This window comes from Macrotis lagotis, chromosome 1, assembly GCF_037893015.1.
Source record: "Macrotis lagotis isolate mMagLag1 chromosome 1, bilby.v1.9.chrom.fasta, whole genome shotgun sequence".
Lineage (NCBI taxonomy): Eukaryota > Metazoa > Chordata > Mammalia > Peramelemorphia > Peramelidae > Macrotis > Macrotis lagotis.
The window spans coordinates 299,327,115-299,345,914 of NC_133658.1; positions in this window are offsets into that span (position 1 = coordinate 299,327,115).

The following is an 18,800-nucleotide window of genomic DNA, read 5'->3' on the forward strand; positions in this document are numbered from 1 at the left end:
AAAGTAAGAGAAAAGAATGTACTTCAGTTTGTGTTCAGATACCATCAACTCTGTTTCTGGAATGGGTTGCATCCTTTATCATAAGTCCATCAGAGAAGTTGCTTCAATATTTTTTCCACAGTTGCTACTGTTAACTGTATTCCCCTCTATTCTGTTCCTCCCCACTCCCATTTATTCTTTTCCTTCTCTCCTTTTGTCCTCTTCTTCCTCAAAAATGGGTATCTGACTATCTTCTCCCATAATCCTGCCTCTTTTCTATCACCTATACTTCCCCCTCCCCCAACCCCTTTCTCCTATCCCTTTCCTCTCCTTTTCCCCTCTTACAGTAATACATATCTCTACACCCTATTGCATGTGTATTTTATTTCCTTTCTGAACCACTTCAGATGAGAATGAAGGCTCACTTATTCCCCTCACCTTCCCCCTTCCACTCCATTGCAAAAGTTTTATTTTGACTCTTTTACATGAAATATCTTATCCCATTCAATCTTTCACTTGTACATTCCTTTTTCACCCACTGACTCCCTCTTTAATATATTATACCTTTATATTCAGCTCCTTCCTATGTCCTTTCTATATATGCTCCTTCTAATTGTTCTATGAGTACATATGAATTATCACTATCATCTTTTCATACAGGAATACAAGCAATTTAACCTCATAATTTGCCCTTCCTGTCCACCCTCTCTATGCTTCACCTGAGTTCAGTACTTGAAGATCAGACTTTCTGTTCAGCTCTGTTCATTTCAAAGGGAAAGTTTGAAAGTCCCTTACTTCATTGAATATTCATCTTTTCTCCTGAAAGAGGATGTTGAATTTGCTGGGTAGTTGATTATTGGTTGCACTCTAAGCTCTTTTGCCTTCTAGAATATCATATTCCAAGCCCCATGACCCCTAAATGTAAATGGGCGATCCTGACTGTGGCACCATAGTAATTGAATTGTTTATTTCTGTCTGCTTGTAATATTTTCTCTCTGACTTGGGAGTTTTGGAATTTGATTATAATATTCCTGGGAGTTTTTATTTTGGATCTCTTTTAGGAGGTGATTGGTGGACTCTTTCAATTTCTATTTTATTTCTGCTTCCAGGATATCAGGGCAATTTTGCTAGATTATTTCTTGAAAAATGAAGTCTAGGTTCTTTTCCTGGTCAAGACTTTTAGGTAGCCCAATAATTTTTAAGTTATCTCTTCTTGATCTGTTTTCAGGTCAGTTTTTCCAATGAGATATTTCACATTTTCTTCTAATTTTTCATTCTTGTGGTTTTATTTTGTTATTTCTTATTTTCTCATGAAGTTATCAGCTTCCTTTAGTTCCATTTTACATTTGAAGGAGTATTTTCTTCAGAGAGATTTTTTATCTCCTTTTCCATTTGACCAATCCTGCTTTTTAAGTATTAACCTTTTTAAGGTCAATTTTTAATTTTTTAAAGCGATTTTAAAGCAAATCCTCATTGACCTTTTGGACTGTTTTTTCCATTTGACCTAAACATGTTTTTAACATGTTATTTTCTTCAGTGTTTCTTTGTATCTTATTCACTAAGCTGCTGACTTGGTTTTCATGATTTTCTTCATTGCTTTCATTTCTTTTCCCAATTTTTCCCTCTATTTCCCTTACTTGCTTTTCTTTTTTTTTAAGGTTTTCTGCAAGGCAAATGGGGATAAGTGGCTTGCCCAAGGCCACACAGCTAGGTAATTATTAAGCATCTGAAGCTGAATTTGAACTCAGGTACTCTTGACTCCAGGGCTGGTGCTCTATCCACTGAGCCACCTAGCCATCCCTCCTTACTTGCTTTTCAAAATATTTTTTGAGCTTTCCATAGCCTGAGACCAATTCCTATTTTTCTTGGAGGCTTTAAGATTTGCCTTTGTCATATTCTGAGTGTATATTTTGATCCTCCATGGGACCAAAGTAATTGTCTATGGACAATTTTTTCTGTTGCTTGTTCATTTTCCCAGCCTACGTACTGATTTTAATGTACTTCTAAAGCTTTTGGGGGTTTTGGGGACACCACCTCAAGGGACCTTAATTCCTTCAAGGTCTTATGAGAGTCTCTGACTGTTCTCCTGACCTGTGCTCTGGTCTGTGGATGACCACAGGTACTCCCTTCTGCCTGGAACTGTGAGGAGGGTCCCGGCTCCATTATGGCAGTGTGGTACACCAGACCAGGCCCTGGATCTGAGTATGGGCAAAGAAGCAGAGTCCTGCCTCAGGGATAGATAGCAGAAAGACCTCAACAGTCTCTCCCAACCCCCTTACAGTCTGTGGATTGGGTGCTCTAGAAGCAGCTGCTGGGGTGGGGGGGGCTCCATAGGTTTCCAAGGCTGCCCTAAGGCCTGAACTGACCTGGGCTCCTTGCTCACTCAGGTATAGAAAAGTTTTCCTACTGACCATATGAGCTCACCTTGGCAATCCCTGGGCTAAGAGATCTAGAAACCACACCCACTGCCATAGACCCAGGTGCCTCCAGGGAACTAGGCAACTTGCAACTGTTCCTGGAAGACTGGAGCTGGTTTGCTTCTGCACACAGCTACTACCACAGATGCACTGCAGCTCTTTCCAACCCCAGTCCTTGTGGAATAGTACCAGTTGCCCTGGTATAACGTTCATCAGATCTCCTGTGACTTAGGTCACTAGTGGATCTGGAGCCAGTTTGTCCTACCACAGTCTCCTCCCTAACTGAAAAAACCAAAAAAACCCAAAACACAACCCGGAACAAAATCAACTCTCTGTATCAATTTTTCTTTTTCTCTTCTTTGTTTTTTTAATAGGTTTTTGCAAGGCAATGGGATTAAGTGGCTTGCCCAAAGCCACACAGCTAGGTAATTATTAAGTGTCTGAGCACGGATTTGAATTCAGGTACTCCTGACTCCAGGGCCGGTGCTCTATCCACTGCACCACCTAGTCACCCCATCTTCTTTGGTTTTTAAAATTCTGTTTTGAGCTCTTCTAAGAGGTCTTTTTGGATTTGGAACCAATTCAAAAGCCCTTTGAGGCTTCACATGTATACATTTTGTCACTGCTTTTCTTTTCTGAGAAGACAATTTTATTGATCCTCTCAGAATAGTAACTGTCTATGGTAATCACTTTTTTTGGATTTTTGCTCATTTTGATAGTTGAGTTCTACTTCTGGGGCACAGTTAGTTTCGGGTGATTTGTGCGAAGGGCCAGGATCTAGTCCTTGACATATTACTTGCCTATGGTATTGTCTCTGCTTTACTTGCTAGCAATTTGTTTTCTGTGTTAGTGTAGCTCCCCCCCCCTCCAGTCTTGCTTGTTACACTAGCATTCTGGGGGCTCAAACTTTGTCTTCTGAACTGATTGGGTCCCTCACTGCTGGCCTTCTTCATTGCTGGTTTGTGAGCCCAGACCTCAGCTGCAATGTGGCTAAGAGCCTCTTGCTGGCTTCCAATGCTTCTGCCTATGCTGGGCTATTATCCCCCTTTACCCCATGAGATAGACCTTTACTAAAGCCCCTCTATAATATCTTGAGTTGAAAATTTTTTCTCTCTCTTTTTTTGTGGGTTTTGTAGCTTTAAGATCTGTATAGAGGCTTCATTTAAAGTTGATTAGGGAAAAGTTTGAGAGTTGCCTAGCTTTGAGCCACCATCTTGGTTTTACCCCAAAAGTCCAAAAGTAACTTGATAAGGATAAAAAAGGGAGTTGTAAAACTTGACTTGAAACTTAATCTCAAAAAAAACTAAGATCTTGGCAACTGATCCCATTACTTTCTTGCAAATAGAGTTAGAAGAAATGGAAGCAGTGTCAGATTATAAGTGGCAGAATATAAATTCTGGAGCTCAAATATCACTGCAGGCAATGACTATAGTTATGAAATAGAAAGATGCTTATTCCTTGAAAGGAAAGTATAGCAAATTTGGACAACAGAGACATCGCGTTTCCAACAAAGGTCCACATAGTCACAGTTACAGTTTTTCCTGGAGCAATGTATGGCTATGAGAATTGGACTATAAAAAAGCTGAGTGTCTCAGATCAATGCATTCAAATTGTGGTGCTAGTAAATAAAGACTTTTGAGAGTTCCTTGGATGGCAAGAAGATCAAATCAGTCAATACTTTCATTAATTTCAGGTTATTCACTGGATGTTTGAATACTCAAGCTGAAATTTGAATACTTTGTTCACATTATGAGAAGACAGAATTCATTGGAAATGAATTATGAAAGACTGAAGACAAAAGGAAAATGGAATAGCAGAGGATAAGATTGATAAATAGTGCATTGAAAACCAAAAAAAAAATGAATTTGGACAGACTTTGAGAGATAATGTAGGATAAAAGGTTATGGTCCATGAGGCCATGAAGAGTTGGACATGACTAAAAAAAACATAACAACAAATCTATTTATGTGGCATAATGGTGTGTGAGAGAAAACCATACTTACAGGAATCAAGAGTCCAGAGTCTGAGTCAGGGAGTGGGAAAAGTTTTTTATTTCCTCAAGAAAGGACATATTCCATTGCAAAACCAGAAAGTGTGTGAGAAATAAGCATTTGTAGGTCATTTTTATAGTAATCAATAATCCTGTCTCTAAATTCTGTCTTATCCCAGAGTTGGCTGGTAAGAAAAACTCGCAATCTCTTCCCTAATATTATCCAACCAGTACAAAGCAAATTAATCCTTCTTAGCCTAATTATTCATAACTAATCTCTATCCTATTAGAAAGTTATTGTTTTCAATTCCTTATTACCATAATAATTCATAGCTAATCTATACCCTACAAAAAGTGAACATCTACAAAACCTCATCATCTACTTCCTTTGACCAAATTAGGAGATACCAATCAGAAAAAGAGTCACTTTAATTTTCTTAAAATTGCCTCATTTTCCAAGAAATGCAGGTGCTATGGAAACCAGATAGTATTCTTTTTACTTTCTCAGTGACCCCAATGATAGGAAGAAGTTTTACTTGAAGATCGTTTTCACCATCTGCATAAGAATGTTTTCTTTCTATATATGAACAACAAAGCCCAAGGAAAAGAGAAAGAAAGAGAAGTTTCATTTGACTGTAGACAATTTTATATCCTTGTGAATCTACCTCCCTCAGTAAAACCCAGAAACTGTATGAAAAAAAGTTTTTTTTATGAGGAATCTTCATGGGAGACCATCTCGCAGAATGGGAAGAAAGCTGGTCATAGACTCCTAAAATCTGAGTTCATATCAGTCCACAGATATTGACTGACTATAATCCTGAACAACTCAACTTCCCCTCAATATTTAAAGAAACTTTCTAAGATTCAGTGTTTTAAAGAAGGTACTGACTTTCACTTGTGAAGGAAATTTCTTCAAATGGAGTCCCCTCTGCTAAGACAGGTCTAGATGCTCTCCTAATCAATGTATAAAGTATGATAACAATTTTTCAGGCACTCCAAGTTCTCTATGGGATACTTGTTTGGACCATTCATTTTTAGGAACTTCTCCTGTTATATAGCTATAGAAAGCATGGTTTCCATTCTTCTACCTCTGCTTTTTTGCTTTGCATGATTTCATTAAGATCTTTCCAGATTTCTTTGGTTACTTTTACTTAGTCATAATTGTCTTATAATAGAGGCAGGTCGGTGGCTCAGGAGAGAGAGCACTGGGTCTGGAGTCAGGAAGATCAGAGTTCAAATTAGGTCTCAAATATTTACTAGTTCTGTGACCCAAGGCAAGTAACATATTCTCTGCCTCAATTTTCTCAACTGTAAATTGAGATAACAACAGCATCTGCCTCATGAGGGAATTGAAGAATTAGAAAAGGAAATTAGTAACTATGGAAATTGAATGAACATTGACTCCATCTTTTAACTTAATTCTGAAGTTCTGTTATCTTTCTATTTAATTATGGCTTTAGGCTAACTTCGTCTGGTGAGAAAAATTTATTCAGTTGTGGAAATTAGGAGAAAATCTTATTGCATTGTTTGAACCTATTTCTGTGTAGGCAATGACCACTCCATCTGCTACTTAGAGACCCTTATCTAAGGACCTAGGTTATGCTGACCAGGAACCCTGTCAGATCCAAAGAAAAATGTAGGGAATTTTCTCACAATAAAAACCCATAGCAAGAGAACTCAAACAACCCATATGTTGGTAAGAACTGGCCCCATACTGATCAATAGTAATTGTTTCCATGGGGTTTTTTTGGATTGTTTACAGACACTTTGGGGAGTGGGACACCTCCTTTCCTGATTTCAGAGAATTGTACTATCGGAGGTTGGTACAGAATGTCTGAGAAAGATCTCTTTCAAGCAGACTGTCTCCTAGTCAAGTTATGCATTTATTGTACCACTGAAATTCAGTGGGCTAGGGGATATGCTAGGAGATACCTCTAGCAAAGAGAGATTTTTAACATATTTCTTATATTAGGGTAAAGAGAAAAAAATGTAGGAGGTGAACTCTGAATGCCAGAGGGACCCCAGGGAAGGATGGCACCAATAAGGGGCAGTTAACTTAGAATAAGGTCATAAAATATGTCTGTTAAGTTTTCTATGGTAAAATTTGGGTGTCAAAGTAGATACTAGGCAGGTCCTGGGTTTGGAGCAGATCAAAATGTTGAGGGGAGGTGGCTCATCAATTGGGCCTTCATCAGGATTTATTAACTCTCTCCCTCCAAATTTAGAAAGTCCCTCTTCTTTCATCAACTAGAAATTAGATTGCCTGATATTGTATTATCTTTTGAATAATTGGTCTTATTTAATTAATTTTTTTAATGTCTAAAAATCTGTCTCACCTTGTATGTGGGGTCCAGGCCTAAACCAAGGAACCAGGTCCCAATTTGTTAGATAATTGACATGAATTGCTTAACAAATCAATCTGCATGGAAGATTAAACTTTTGTTTTCCTCAGTCATTTCAACTTTTACTTGCAGACTAATAGCCTTCTAGAAAACCTCCCTAGAATACTCTGAGGAAGACTAACTCCAGAGTTAAGATTCCAGCTCACAATCACTTTTCTTCAGAGCTCAGGTGGATTGAAGGTATAGTTTAATTTTTTTTTAACTAAAAACTTGACAATTGCCCCAAGGGATTTGGGGAGTTTTGGTTAAATTTGGGCCTACCCCAGGGATTGGGAAAGTATAAATTTGGAGGCAGTTTTCCTGGGAAGTTTATAGACTTGGATTCAGTTTCCTTCAACCCCCCCCCCCCCCAGTAAAATCAAGAAATTTTCAGATTTACCCTGGGGATTGTGAAAGTTTAGATTTGCCCCAGAGATTGGGGAAAACATGAGTTAAATTAGATTTGCCTCAAGGGTTTGGAAATTTAGAAGTTTGTCTCAATGATAAGAGTGGTTTAATATTTAAGTTAAATTAGGACTTGGTTTTGCCTCTTGGAGGGGGGTCCCCCAAGAGAGATAATTTGAGATTTACTTAAATTAAGATTTAGGCTTCCCCTGGGAGAAGAGAAGTTTAGGAACTTCTGCCCCAGGGATAGGAGTGTTTTAGGGTTTGATTAAATTTACCTCTTAGCATGGGATAATTTGGGATTAGATTTTCCCCCCAGGGATGAAGAAGAATTATAAGTTCCCATGGTAGTAAAATATTTAAGGATTCTCCTTTGGCAAAATTTCTTTTGGCATGAGACCAGAGGAAGAGCATAATGTCAAATTGGCCACACCCTTAGGAAAATTCTTATTTGACTGGAAACAGGTATAGATTCCCAAACAGGAGTGGAATATTCTTACATAGGAATGACTAAAATAAACAGTTCTCAAATTATGCTAAAATATATAAAAATCCAAATGTGTACCAAAACTGGCCTGAAGAAGGGAATTTAATTACTACAAGTTTTGGGAAATTAAGCAACTAACTTTTTCTATCTTATTGGTTTTTTGTCTATGTTTATGTGTGTTGGTGAAATGATTTTTTTAAAGGAAAAATGCAGCCAGTCAGAAAAATTGCTAAAAAAAAAAAAACTCAGTCAAAAAATTTAGAATGCTGGGCAATATTAATGAACTTTTTATACTTGAAACAATTGTCCCAGTAAGCAGGACTAATTTTCACACTGACTTTTAACTGGATATTGAGGTATAAGAAAAAAGAAAAAATCTGCAAGATAGTTTTTGGTTTTGTTCTGTAATTTTGGCCTTAACCACATTGAAATTATAGAAACAAAGTCAGATAATCAAAGTTTGTAGAACTATTAAAATCATCTTAATAAATTTAGGAAGTTTGGAGATTAAGGAGTTTGATGATTGATTATTTTATGAGTATAGGGCAGAACTAGGATTTTGAGTAATTCAATGGAACTCACCTACTTCTGAAATATTTTAATGACTTTGGGAGTACCACTCTGTAGAATTTGTTTTAAGGAAAAATAAGAATTAAATTTTGTGAAAATTTCAAGAGTAAACAAACTTAGATCAATTTTTCCTCTTAATATTGATAGCTCTAATTTTTTTTTTTAGTGAAATGAAGGCATCTAGTTTGAAAGCCATCCCAAAGTAAAGGGGAAAAAATATACAGTTTTTAGTTCAAAATTTATCTGAAACTTAACTATTAACCCTTCCTTGATCATGAAAAGAGGAGAGTGCTCAGTTCAGAGACCTTCCCCCTCTGATCCTGTTAGTTCTTCTCATTTCAGATTGATGAAGGAGAAATATGAGAGAAATATTTCTGTCTGACCTTTCCTATAATATTAAGAAACTGTTTCATGTGCTTGTCTGGAATTTTCTGTGGGCCTGTTCAATCTAACTCTATTCTCAAATGTAAACCCACTAAGATAATAGAAATCAACCTCAGCCCCTTCCCCTCTACCCCTCCCCCATCTGTCTAGCATGTGATCTTTCTAAGGTGCATGTCAGACTCCAGTCATGTCCAGGTGGGTCACTTCCTGTACAGGAGGTGAACTAAGCTCCCTAAAAAAGTTCTGCCTACTCACTTCTCCATGCTGCTGAATCCATGTTGATCTCAGCTCAGTCACCCATTTTGTGGCTTTCTGCTTTCCATCTTCTTATATGTCTTTAATGTTCTCACCAGCCCAGCCTGTAACTGTTTCTTCTTTGTTTAATTCCACTACTTCAAATGAAACTCACTTTTTTTACTTTGCTGCCTTCCTAAATAACTCTGTGAATTAACTTGTAATTCTTTCCAATAATCTGTGAATTAAAACATATGTCTTTTCTTACCCTAGGAGTTAGAAAGACTTGTTATTTCCTCACTGATAAAAGAACCCCCACCAATCCTTGAAATCCCTCTCTCCCAGGCAATTCTCCTGAATTTAAGATGAGACTCCCAGATATTTGGAATGATGCTCAAAGGGCAACAAAAATGTGCATACCCTTTGATCCAGCAATACCACTACTGGGTCTATACCCTGAAGAGATGATGAAAAAGGGTAAAAACATCACTTGTACAAAAATATTCATAGCAGCCCTGTTTGTGGTGGCAAAGAATTGGAAATTAAGTAAATGTCCTTCACTTGGGGAATGGCTTAGCAAACTGTCATGGAATACTATTCTTCTATTAGAAACCAGGAGGGATGGGAATTCATGGAAGCCTGGAGGGATTTGCATGAACTGGTACTGAGTGAAATGAGAAGAACCAGAAAAACATTGTACATCCTAACAGCAACAGGGTAACAGTGATCAACCCTGATGGACTCCCTCTTCCATCAGTGCAACAATCAGGGACAATTTGGGGCTCTCTGCAATGGAGAATACCATCTGTATCCAGAGAAACAACTGTGGAGTTTGAACAAAGATCAAGGCCTATTGCCTTAAATTTAGAAAAAAAAAACTGTTATCTTATTGTCTGATCTTGCTATCTCTTATACTTTGTGTTTCTTCCTTGGATATGATTTCTCTCTCATCACACTCAATTTGGATCAATGTATACCATGGTAACAATGTAAAGACTGGCAAATTGCCTTCTGCGGGTGGTAGAGGGAGGGAAGTAAGATTAGAGGAGGGAAGTAAGATTAGGGGGAAAATTGTAAAGCTCAAAATAAAGAAAATCTTTAATAAAGGAAAAAAAAAAAGATGAGACTCCCAAATCAAGGTGTTGGGAGAAAAATGCAGGGGAAACTTGAGCTACATTCTAGTCTCGGAAATTTATTAGCTGTTTGATCACAGGGAAGTTATTTTATCTCTGTTTGCTTCAATTTTCTGATCAGTAAAAAGGAAAATAATCATGGTAGCCATCTCCCAGAGCTGTTGTGATGACTAAAGTGACATAATGATTGTGAAGTTCTTAACATAGAAACTGACATATTGTAAGCACCAAATAAACATTATTAAATTTGCAATTGCACACTGAATTTTAGATATTATTATAAAATGCCATAGGTAATAAAGATGAATGATTTTTATATAAGATAATTTGGAAAAGCATTTGGCCAAATTGACATCATCTGACTGTTAATAAATTTTGTTTCATGTTCTAAATACACAATATTGTCTATATTATGATATTTCTAAATTCTCATTTATGTAAAATTTGGGAAATCATTGTATCAGAAATGCTGCTAGAAAAACAACTTTTTAAAATATCCAGATGCTGTTAGATTGTGAATTGAGCTTTTAAAAGACTATGATAAAAATAGGTAATTGAAAACAAGTATTTAGTGGAATATATTTTGTTTTAAATCAGATAATAATAATCCATTTTCTACAATAAAAAGTGAGTTTTCTTTTGGAAATTTTTGGTTATCCTTTATAAAAATTATGAAAATGTTTAGGATAGTTTTGAGTCAACTATCTTGTAGTTGTTATATGTTTGAAATCTCAGAATGTACTTAGTTCACATTTAGAGGTAAAAGGGTAAGTGAAAGTAACTGTTAGGGAAACATGAGAAAATTAATAGTATTCAAGCCCAGAGCTTGTGAAATTTTACCATTTCAGGTATAAATTCTTAGAAATATTATTTACTATTATTTTGAGTTTTGATTACAGGGATGGTTGCTGGATTATGATAAAGCCAATAGTAGAACATGCTGTGTTATCTTCCAATAACTGTTAAAGGTAATGTCTCTGCATAGGAAAAGTTTTGGGGACAATCTTGACATGATCTAATATAGGAGTCTTTTAACTCAGTTTCTTTATTGTGCTATTTTCTTTCTGAACAGGGTATTTCTCCACCTGGTTAATCTTGAACTTTATTACTACATGATTGACTGTCAGATATGGTTTATACTGAAAACCAATAGAGTTAAGAGACTTTTTTCCCCTCTTATGGTATATGCCAGTCCATACTGTACCCTTGAGAGTACAAGTCTTAACATTCTTATAACTATAGCATAATTCCTATAACTTAAATATAGTTATAGTAAATTTCTATAATCAGGTAAGGTAAGCTATAGAAGTTTTATAAGTATAATATTAGATCTATTAATACTGGAACATCTCTGAATTACTATAATAGTATCTGAGTATGAAAAATCTTGTAATTTTAATTTGCATTTGTGGTCAAATTATAATAGAGGGATGGTATCCTTCTAAAAGGAGAATTAGATAAAGTAATGAGACAAAGATGTAATATAAAAGTTTGCTAATTAAAGTTATAAGTTTTGAGAAAACAAAAGGAATAGATTTTTTTTCCTTGAAGCACATTGACTTCCAAATGTAAGGAAATTCAGGCTTGATTATGTTTTAGTAATATGTTCTCAAAATTGGATTAAGAATTTTATATATAGGGGTGGCTAAGTGGCGCAGTGGATAGAGCACTGGCCTTGGAGTCAGGAGTACCTGAGTTCAAATCTGGCATCAGACACTTAATAATTACCTACCATGTGGCCTTGGGCAAGCCACTTAACCCCATTGCCTTTCAAAAAAAAAAAAGAATTTTATATATAAATTGTAATGATGATTATAAAGAAAGTGAAATTTTTTCCTACTTTTAAAGTATTTGTCCAATAACAATTCTTCTCAGCAGTTCCTAAGAGACTTGTTATGGACCTTGCCACCTACATCCAGAGAGAGAACTATGGAGTCTTTTTTTTTTTTTGTATCAACTGTAGTCACTTTTTAAAAAAAAAAATTTATTTTTTAATTCTCATTTTGTACAAATGTTCTTTTTTTTTTAACATTAATAAAATATTCTTGTTTAAGAGTAAACAAAATACCACTCCACCCATGAATATAGACTTGCTTGGGCGATAAAGTAAAGGGGGAGAAAAAAATTAAAATTAAAAAAAAGAATAATAGTAATAATTGTAGGTATGGCCAGGTGGCACAATGGACGAAGCACCAGCCCTGGAGCCATGAGCATCTGAGCCCACATCCATCCCCGTAGACCCAATAATCACCCAGCCGTGTGACATGCAAGCCACCCGATCCCCACTGCCCTGCAAAAACCCAAAAGAAGAAAAAAAAGACCCAAAATAAAATAAAATAGTAATAATAGTAGGGGTGGCTGGGTGGCAGACAGAGCATTGGCCCTTGAGTCAGGAGCATCCGGGTCCAAATCCGGCCTCAGACACCCAAAGATCACCCTGCTATGTGGCCCCAGGCAGGCCATCCAGCCCCATTTGCCCTGCACCCTCCCTTAAATAATAATAACAAAAAAACGTGCTTCAGTCTTTGTTCCAACACCAACAACTCTGTCATGGGTGGATCGCATTCTTTATGGTAAGTCCATAGCAAAAGTTACTCCATATTTTTCCAACATTGCCATTGCTGATCGCAATTCCCTCCTTTCTTATTTCTCCACTACCATGTACTATATTTTCTCTCTCCTTTCACTGACTCTGCTGTAGGGTCACTGAGTGGTGCAGCAGACAGATCCCTGGTCCTGGTCCTGAGGCCAAGAAGCCCTGAGCCCCCATACCACCCCTTAGGCCCAGAATTCACCTGGCCCTATAGTCCTGGACAGGCCTTCCAATCCCAGCCCCTTGCAAGAAGTAAAAAAGAAAATGTGTTATATCTGACCACTCTCCCCCCATGGTCCATCCTCTCCTCCTTTATTCACATCCCTACCCCTTCCCCCTGCTCCCCCACCTTCTTACTCCAGATGCCTATACCCCATTGAGTATATATGCTGTTTCCTCTCCTAGCCACCTCTGATGAGAGCAAAGGTTCACTCATTCCCCCTTGCCTCTCCCCTTCCATATCATTGCAATAGCTCATTGTAATAAAAAAATCTTATTATATGAATTATCTTGGCCTATTCCCCCCTCTCCTTTTTCTTTCTCCCATTACATTTCCCTTTTTTTTCTATTGACTCCATTTTTACACCATATTTTGTCTTTGAATTCAGCTTTTTCCTGTGTTTCAACTATAAAAGCTCTCTCTACCTGCTCTATTAACTGAGAAGGTTCATATGAGTATTATCAGTGTCATTTTTCTGTGCAGGAATACATGCAGTTCATCATCATATTTCCCCCCTCTCCTCCAATCTCCGTGCTTCACCTGAGTCCTGTATCTGAAGATCAAACCTTCTGTTCAGCTCTGGCCATTCCAAAAGGAACATTTGAAATTCCCCTGGTTCATTGAAAGTCCATCTTTTTCACTGGAAGAGGACATTCAGCCTTGCTGGGTAGTTCATTCTTGGCTGCATTCTAAGCTCTTTTGCCTTCTGGTATATTATATTCCAATGTAGTTGATGCTAAGTCCTGTGTGATCCTGACTGCAGCTCCATGATATTTGAACTGTGTCCTTCTGGCTGCTTGTAATATTTTCTCTTTGACTTAGAAGTTATGGAACTTGGCTATAATATTCCTAGGGCTTGGTTTTTTTTGGATCTCTTTCTCAGGGGGATCGGTGGATTCTCTCCATTTCTATTTTGCCCTCTGCTTCTAGAATATCAGGGCAATTTTCCTGTAGTAATTCTTTGAAAATGATGTCAAGGCTCTTTTCCTGATCATGACTTTCAAGCATTCCAATAATTTTTAAATTATCTTTCCTAAGTCTGTTTTCCACATCAGTTGTTTTTCCAATGAGATATTTCACATTTTCTTCTAATTTTTCATTTTTTTGGTTTTGAAGTATTGATTCCTGATTTCTGGTAAATTCATCAATCTCCCTGAATTCTATTCTTTGTCTGAAGGATTTGTTCTCCTCAGAGAGTTTTCTTATCTCTTTTTCCATCTGGCCAATTTTGCTTTTTAAGGCCTTCTTCTCCTCAATAACTTTTTGAACTGTTTTATCCATGTGACCTAAGCTGGTTTTTACCATGCTATTTTCTTCAGCATTTTTTGGGATTTCCTTGATTAAGCTGCTGACTTCATTTTCATGTTTTTCCTGCATCTCTCTCCTTTCTTTTCCCAGTTTTTCTTCCAACTCCCTCATTTGATTTTCAAAGTCTTTTTTGAGCTCTGTCATAGCCTGAACTCAATTTCTGTTTTGCTTGGAGTCTTTAGATGCAGGAGCTTGTGCTTCCTCATCTTCAGACTGAGTGTTTTGATCCTTCTTGGGCTCATTTGCAAAATATTTCTCAATGGTCTTCCTCTTATTTCTCTGCTTGCTCATTTTCCCAGCCTGAGCCTGGTTTGGGGTGCTTCCTGAGCTTTTGGGACACTCCCACAAGGGTCTCAGTGTGTGAGGCTCTGTCCTCCCTCCTGGTCTGTGAATGACCATAAGTGCCCCCCTCTGCCACAGGGCTGAGGTGGGGGGGGGCCCTGCTGTTCTATGGGGTTTCTAGACTGTGATCAGGATCTGAATGTAGTCAGAGCCCCAGAGTCCTGTTCCAGGGGCAGAGGACAGAGCTCAGCAGTCTCTCTCTTCACTCCCCTCCTTCAGCTCAATGGGCTCATGACCTGGAGATTCCTGCTTACGAGTGAGCTCCGCCTGCTTCTGTTTCCAGATCTGCTGAAAGACCGAGCTGCTTGCTGTGTGCCCTGAGGGCTGGGTTCCATGTGCTCACTCTGGCACCCACTGTTCCCCCACTTTGTGCCTGGTGCTCCCTGGGGTGCAGCTCAGGAGACTCCCCCGCTGCTGTGAGCCGTGGCTCCCAGCGCCCTGGGGCTGCCTCTGGGAGGCTGAAGTTCTTTCTCTCTGGCAGGCCACCCCTCTGGCGGGCCACCCCTCTGGTGGGCCACCCCTCAGACCCCAGGGAACAGAGCCTTTCTGCTCTTTTCCAGGTTACCTTGAGTAGGAGAACTGCCTCAATGGGTCCCTTTGTGGGTTCTGTCTCTCGAAAGTTTAGTTAGAGTCCTTAGTTTCACATTTTATCAGAGAGCACCTAAGACTTGATCCCTTCTTGTCACCATCTTGGCTCCCACTATGGAGTCTTAATGAAAAGTAAAGCATACTGTTTTCACTTTTTAAAACATCTTTTATGTTGTTTCTTTCTCTTTCATGATCTTTTTTTCCCCTCTTAGTTCTAATTCTTCTTTCACAACAAGTCTAATAAGGAAATATGTCAACCATAATTGAACATGTACAACCTATATGAAATTGTTTACTGTCATGGGAAGGAGGGGAAAAAAGAGGCAGTGATAGAAAAACATGGAACTAGCAAAAAAGATGAATGTTGAAAATTATCTTTGCAAATAAATGATAAAAAAATAAAGTAGGGGAAAAATATCTGTTCAATAATTTTGAATGACAGAGAAGTTCAAGTTTTAGTTAGACCTTCATGCATATTTTTTTAAGATTCTTGTATAAACCCTTTGACCCAGCAATACCACTACTGGGTCTATACCCTGAAGAGATGAGGAAAAAGGGTAAAAAATTACTTGTACAAAAATATTTATAGCAGCCCTGTTTGTGGTGGCAAAGAATTGGAAATCCAGTAAATGTCCTTCAATTGGGGAATGGCTTAGCAAACTGTGGTATATGTGTGTCATGGAACACTATTGTTCTATTAGAAACCAGGAGGGACAGGATTTCAGGAAAACCTGGAGGGATTTGCATGAACTGATGCTGAGCGAGATGAGCAGAACCAGAAAAACACCGTACACCCTAACAGCAACATGGGAGTGATGTTCAACCTTGAAGGACTTGCTCATTCCATCAGGGCAACAATCGGGAACAATTTTGGGCTGTCTGCAAAGGAGAGTACCATCTGTATCCAGATAAGGAGCTGTGGAGTTTGAACAAAGTGCAAGGACTATTACCTTTAATTTAGGAAAAAAACCAGATAGCTTATTGTCTGATCTTGATAACTCTTAGATTTCTCTTCTCTTTAAGGATATGATTTCTCTCTCATCACACCCAATTTGGATCAAGGTACAACATGGAAACAAAGTAAAGACTGACAGAGTGCTCTCTCTGTGGAGGGGAGGGGGGAGGGAAGCAAGATTGGGGGAAAACGTAAAACTCAAATAATATCTTTAATAAAAATAAATTTAAATAAAAAGATTCTTGCATAAAGTATAAGGTTTAGGTAAATATATGTATATATATGAATAAATATGTCTATAAAAAACAAATAGCATAAAAAATTGAAATTCTCCAAAGTTTCAGGATTGAAGATTCAAATTTAGGAAGCTGTACTAAATTGTATTGTCTTGTTACTGGCAGATTTTAATCTAAGAATCTTTATGAGATTTGGAGCCAGTTCACCTGAGAATAAAATCTATCCCAGAATGTGCAAAAGGTGGTATCTAGGAATCATCTGATTACACAAGATATATGGGAATCAAAATGTGCTAATTAAAAGGACATTGGGGGATGGCTAGGTGGTGCAGTGGATAGAGCACTGGCCCTGGAGTCAGGAGTACTTGAGTTCAAATCCGGGCTCAGACACTTAATAATTAGCTAGCTGTGTGTGGCCTTGGGCAAGCCACTTAACCCCATCATCTTGCAAAAAAAAAAATTTAATTAAAAAAGGACATTGGGAATGAATTACTAAGGACATTTGATGTTAACTGATATTGATGATCATTATTGTATTATTTTGATCTTTTGTTTTGATGATTATGTTTAAGTTTTCTTGGTTACCTTAGTGACATATAAGCCTTCCTTCTCAAAATTAGTCCTTTGTGAACCCTCTAAGTAGTTTGATCTGTAATTTGATTTACTTAATTCTGCTAATGGATATTATAGAAATCTTACAGATTTGGCTTACAGATAAATGATCCATAAATCAAAAAAGAGAAAATTGAGGGAATTAGGACAGCAAGTGATTAATTATGGGAATTGAGTGAACCATACTGACTGTATTTTTTGACTTGATTCTAAAGACGCCTTTTCCAGTCAATCATGGGTCCAGTCCAACTTCTATTTTGTAAGAAAATTGTATTCAGTGTGAGAATTGCATTCTTTGAACCTATCTTGCATGGTTAGGAAGGTGGACCAGACCTACTTGCTGGTTAAAGACCCTTAAGGATCTAGGCTATGTAAACCAGAAATGGGATCAAATCCAAAGATGATACAAGAAGTTTTTTCCCACAATTGTATATTTCAAATAACTCATATCAATTTATCAGATTGGGCAGCTATGTACTACAGTGGATAGAGTATCAGTCCTGGAGTTAGGAGGACCTGAGCTCAAATATGTGCTCAGACCCTTAGTAATTACCTAGCTGTGTGACCCTGGGCAAATCACTTATCTCCCCATTGCCTAGCAAAAAGCAAAAAAGAAGAAGAAGAAGAAGAAGAAGAAGAAGAAGAAGAAGAAGAAGAAGAAGAAGAAAGGACATGTATTGCTTTAATAAATCAATAGGATTTGGAAATCAAATCTTTGATTTCCTCATTATTTCATCTTTCACCTGTCTCACCCTTGGGGTTGTAGTGAGATTAAATGAGATCATATAAAGTGCTTATAAAGTACCAGTGCCTAGTCATGTCCAAATCTTTGTGAGCCATTTGGGGTTTTCTTGAAAAGATACTGGAGTGATTTCCTTCTCCATGTCCTTTTACAGATGAGGAACAAAACAAGTTAGGTGACTTGTCCAGGGTCACACAATTAATAAAGATCTGAGGCTAGATTTAAATTCAGGATGATGAGTCTTCCTGACTCAGGCCCAGCATTCTATCCACTGTACCACCCAGTTGCCATAGTTCTCTCCAAAAAAGATTTTACAGCAGTGAAAAAATTTCAGAGCAGTGAATGAGTGAATATAATGACTTCTTTACAGTCTTACGTGAACTGTTACTTTTAATTATTTTTGCAAATTTGACATTACCTCAAAAATGTTTTGAGTTTCTGATTATTAGTGAGATTGAATATATTTTTCAAGTGATTATCAATGTTTTTCTTCTTCCTGAAAATTATCTGTTCATATTCTTTGACTGTCATCTGGAAATAACCATTGTGATGTGTTAAAACTGCCCATTATATTTAAATATCAAATTTTTATGTTGTATTTGCTATATTTTCCAAATCTGTTTTTCTTTTGATAATATATCTTTGAACAGAAAATTTTGTTTTCATGTAGTCAGACATATTTTCCCAATTCCTTCCTTTTATTAAATAATAAAATAAATAAAATAATTAAAATTCCTTCCTTCCACTTATTAAATTTGAAAAAAAAATTGTCTCCCTTCTACAATTGAGATAAATGTTTTATTTTAAAATTTTACATTATATTGATGGAATCAAACCTCTGAGCTAATCTCACTAAATGAGATGTATAATCATAAGCTCATATATTTAAAGTTGAAAGGTACTTTATTATTTTTAATTTTAAAATTTTATTTCTTTTTTTAATTACATGCAAAGGTAGTTTTCTGCATTCGTCCCTTTGCAAGCTTTTGAGTTCCACAATTTTCTACCACCCTCTCTTCCTTCTTCTCTCCCCATGGCAGTAAACAATTTTATGCATGTGTTTATGTACAATTGTATTTAACATATTTCCATATTAGTTATGTTGTGAAAGAGGAATTAGAACTAAGGGGGAAACTATCATGAGAAAGAAAGAAAAACATAAAAGAAATTTTAAAAGGTGAACATAGGATGCCATGTTCTGCATTCAAATGCCATAGTTTTTTT